The sequence below is a fragment of the Oryza sativa genome, chromosome 1 (assembly GCF_034140825.1).
Source record: "Oryza sativa Japonica Group chromosome 1, ASM3414082v1".
Lineage (NCBI taxonomy): Eukaryota > Viridiplantae > Streptophyta > Magnoliopsida > Poales > Poaceae > Oryza > Oryza sativa.
This window is the reverse complement of record NC_089035.1, coordinates 22,579,970-22,584,368: the sequence shown is the minus strand read 5'-3', so window position 1 is coordinate 22,584,368 and position 4,399 is coordinate 22,579,970. Positions and strand designations below refer to the sequence as shown.

The following is a 4,399-nucleotide window of genomic DNA, read 5'->3' as shown; positions in this document are numbered from 1 at the left end:
TAACCGTTTTATATGAAACGAGGATAAAAATGTAAGTGGGGTGGTATGCGTAAGTGAGCCAGCCCTGGGCTGGCTACGCGGTTCTGGAGGGAGGGCTGTTATGCAGTTGCACGTATGGATATAGTGCCGGGTTCTGGAGGGAGGGCTGTTATGCAGTTGCACGTATGGATATAGTGTCGGCACTGTGTGTACAGATGTGCACTAAGAGGGGGCTTGTTCCTGTAATACCCCGAGTTTTGAATTTCTAGAGGGAGGGCTGTTACAAACGCTATTATAGCCGAGTTTTTTATTTCCCTCGCAGTTGCGTATGGATATAGTGCCGACTGGAGGGAGGGCTGTTACAAACGCTATTATAGCCCGAGTTTTGAATTTCTAGAGGGAGGGCTGTTACAAACGCTATTATAGCCGAGTTTTTTATTTCCCTCGCAGTTGCGTATGGATATAGTGCCGACTGGAGGGAGGGCTGTTACAAACGCTATTATAGCCGACCCTCGCAGTTGCGTATGGATATAGTGCCGGCACTGTATGTACATACGTGCGCTAAGAGGGGGCTTGTTCCTGTAATACCCCGAGTTTTGAATTAGTGTATTTCAGGAAATATTAAAACAAATGCGCAAAAGTTCAACTTTTAAACCATTGTTGGAATAGGCAATGAGGAAATGTGGATGCGTATAGCTCGTCGAGTAGTGCGAAGTACACTATAAGTTTGCAGTAATCAGAGTCCAAACAAAGTTCCGTTGATTGAATCGTAATACCCCGAGTTTTGAATTAGTGTATTTCAGGAAATATTAAAACAAATGCGCAAAAGAGTTTTGAATTATTGTATTTCAGGAAATATTAAAACAAGTGTGCAAAAGTTCAACCTTTAAACCATTGTTGGAATAGGCAATAAGGAAACGTGGATGCGTATAGCTCGTTGAGTAGTACGAAGTAGACTATAAGTTTGCAGTAATCAGAGTCCAAACGAAGTTTCGTCGATTGAATCGACGTGGACCGTTTGATCTCCTTTCTAGTCTCTTTATATACCTACAGATAAAAAAAAGAAAAGAAAAGTTCTAGTCTCTTTATATACCTACATATAAAAAAAAGAAAATAAAATGGAAAAAAAAAGGAGAGATCGAGAGCCTCTACAACCCTAGCCGCCACCGCTACTGCGCCCTTGTCGCCGCTGCTATTATCCCTGTCGCCGCCACCACAGCCGTGGCCGGCCATCGTCATCCGTCGCCACCGGTGATCCCTTTCTGTTTTTTTCCTTCCCGGTGAGCTCTTGCTGCTGTCGACCTGATCTGTTCCTGCTGTGTGCTTTGGTCCCTGCTGCTACTACTAACGTTCATTGCTACTGCTGCTGCTACTGGGTGGTATGCCACTGTTGCTTCTACAACGATCAGAGGGGAGAAGGTTCAGAGGGCAGAGGAAGAAGGAGGATTAAAGAAGAAAAAGAGAAAGAGAAGCAAAGTTGGGGATTTTCTGGGATTCCACAAATTCACCTCAAATTTGATTTTCTCCTCTATAAGGGTAACTCCTCTTAATCCATGGAAGTTCAATTTTCACGTGGGAATCGATTCGATTGCCGGTTGGGTGTATTTAGTTGTTGTTTATGGGCTAAAAATAGTATTTTCCAATCTGGTATTAAACCATTGTGATTCAGGTTAGTTGTCCTAAATAAAGTTTGTAGTCATCGTCGATATCTTTCTAACGGTGCTGGTTTCACTCGATTCTGATAAGAAACAACCAAAAAAGTACTGCTGACCAGGTCCGGAAACCAGGACAACAATTCATTTTCCTTTATATGGGACTTACATAGGCTTAATCTGATTTTTCACCCACATGAAAGTTGTAGAGAATTTTGTTTAGATGTCTAAAGTGATATCGGTTGCTACTTTTTGTTAGGCGCTTTGTGAAATATGTATATAACATTGTATAGGTAGTATAGGTAGTTTTATGTAGGTACCGTCCCGGTTGACAGATAAATTTTGGTTTTGATCTTTCATGATGTTTTGTACATGTATAGATAGTCTCAAGGATTCCTCAATAGAGGTTTTACTTGTAGCTTTACTCCACAGGTGTGGAGAGATCTGGTGTGGAGGGGGTTTCGTCGGGTTGCCGTCGAGGTTAAAGGCAAGTGTATGACGAACAAATTATGTGTTTCTTGGATTGTTTGCTCCACCTATTTATTTTCAATATATTTCTATGTTATATGTGATTGCATATGTTCAGATTATTGTTCATGATATTTATATTTCAGGTTTATCTTATGTTCACAATGACGTTATTCTTGTTTCAATATTCTGGATTCTGGTTCTGGTTAAATAACTCAATTTCCATGCTTGCCATGGATGTGCAATTTAGTTTCAATTTGCTTTTTTGTTTCTAGTTTCAATTATTCATGTTCCATGTGAGTCATGGATATGCTATCTGGTTTTATATTCATGTTCCTATAGGTAATTGTTGATCAAGCTTACTCGGCTTTGCCGGCAAATGCTAGGATGTATTCACAGTTGTCCAGGATGGGAACTACTATTTCAATTCATGTCTGTTCGGGATGGGAACTATTAATTTTCTTTAACATGGTGTTTGAAACCGTGTTTCTTTTCAAAGAAAGAAAGTTTTATGTTCAGGCTTTATTGCCAATGATGTGTATATGTGTTTTCTAGTTCCATATTGTACTTGCTAAGTATTTATGTACTCACTCTTGTGTTTATTTGGTTTTAAGTACACATTGAGATCAGTATGTATGGGCGGAAAGTAGCACCCTTATATACACATCTATCTACACACTATCAAATTATATTGCTTAGGTCCATAATGACACTTAAACTATATCCTGGTTTTGTCTTGTAATATTCATTTGGATATCTATTAGTTTCTTTCTATGGATTATATGAATAGATAGCACTGTGGGAATAATATTATTATTAGTTTATCTTATAACTGCCTATCATGGATGTCCGTATCTATAGGAGAGACTCTGCCGAAATTTCTAATAATTTTAGGAGTTAGTAGTTTTGAGTGTATTTTGGTGTGGCACTCTGGGTACGTGGTTACCTAGGGTGTTACAATGGTTGCCATTCTTATTCCCATAATCCCGTCTCCATTTTGGTACCCTCTAAAAACAGTTCAGAATAAGAGTATTGTTAGATAAAAAAAAGTGAATATTAGGGAAGAAATTAATATCAAATAAATAGAAGAGGTGTGGCTTTGAACCCAGACCAATTAGCCCATCACCTTGTGGAGCTAGCCGGAAAACCCCTGGGTGTTTCTTGAGAGTATTGTTAGGGATGAGTTGTTAAAAGATTAATTAGTATAAGAAATTAGTACGTGTAGAAACTTTTCCTTCTTTTAAATGGGTACCGCTAGTAGCTATAGCTTCCATTTGATGTACGTAGCTATTTTTTTTTTAGAAAAAGGCAAAGCCCATCTTTCATTCAAAGCTATAAGAGTTCAGAATACAAAAGTAACATAAGATAATCGGCTGGGAAACAACCAGCTAGGCGAACATAAGCATCATGGCTGCTGGCTCAGCCCAAAAACAAGCCAGGGAAAATTACCAAACATCTGGAAAGCTCCCTACCAAGACTACCAAACCCAGCAAAGCAAATCACGAAGTCACGGCGCTACTACACTTTTCAGGCATTTGAGCTTGCTATCCTTCTGATGCTGGCAAGTAGTAAGTCCCGCGAGGTATCCAAAGAGCTTCGAGTCTTCACTAGTGCTAGTTTTCTCCGCTGGAGATGAAAAGAGACAGCTTTGTAAGGCAAATGGGTTGCATTAGAGATCAGTTTATTATTAAACACCCAATCATTTCTAATGAGCCAAATGGCCCAGGCCCCTGCTGCAAAAAGAGAAAGTAGAATCCTATTTTCATCGCAACTTTGCATCTTAAGCTTATCAAGGAGCTCCCCTCTTGTTCTGGGTATACCAGCCCACCCAAACGCATCTCTAAAGCAACACCACATGAACTTCGAAATTGGGCAATTAAACATAAAGTGATTGACATCCTCCAACTCTCCACATAGTTTACAATAAGGACTGCCCTTCCATTTCATCTTTTTTAGTTGGGAAGCCGCTTGAATTCTCCCTCTCAACATGAGCCAAAAGAAGATTTTTATTTTCAAGGGTATGGGAGTTCTCCACAAATCTTGCATAATGACATCTCTAACACCCCCAAAGGCTAGCTCTCTGTATAGAGATTTTGTTTTATAGATACCATATTTGGTCAACTTCCAACACATAGTATCATTATCTGAGTTCAGCTGAATCTCATCCAATAAAGTATGTAAATCATTCCATTCTGTCATCTCTCTTCCCCCTAAATTCCTCCTTATGTTAATTGTCCACTCTCAATTAGGACACATCTGGTAAACAGTCTTTTTCGTATCGGCACAAATGCTATAGATGA

General features: G+C 39.5%; 1 long non-coding RNA gene across 1 annotated transcript; it reads left to right on the top strand.

Moving 5' to 3' along the window:
• Nucleotides 1–1,063: 1,063 nt before the first annotated feature.
• LOC107281760 (uncharacterized) lies at nt 1,064–2,344 on the top strand. The gene is made up of 3 exons (XR_001547602.3): nt 1,064–1,259; nt 1,389–1,515; nt 2,064–2,344. It is a non-coding gene; the product is annotated as an uncharacterized lncRNA (long non-coding RNA).
• The last annotated feature ends 2,055 nt before the right edge of the window (nt 2,345–4,399 follow it).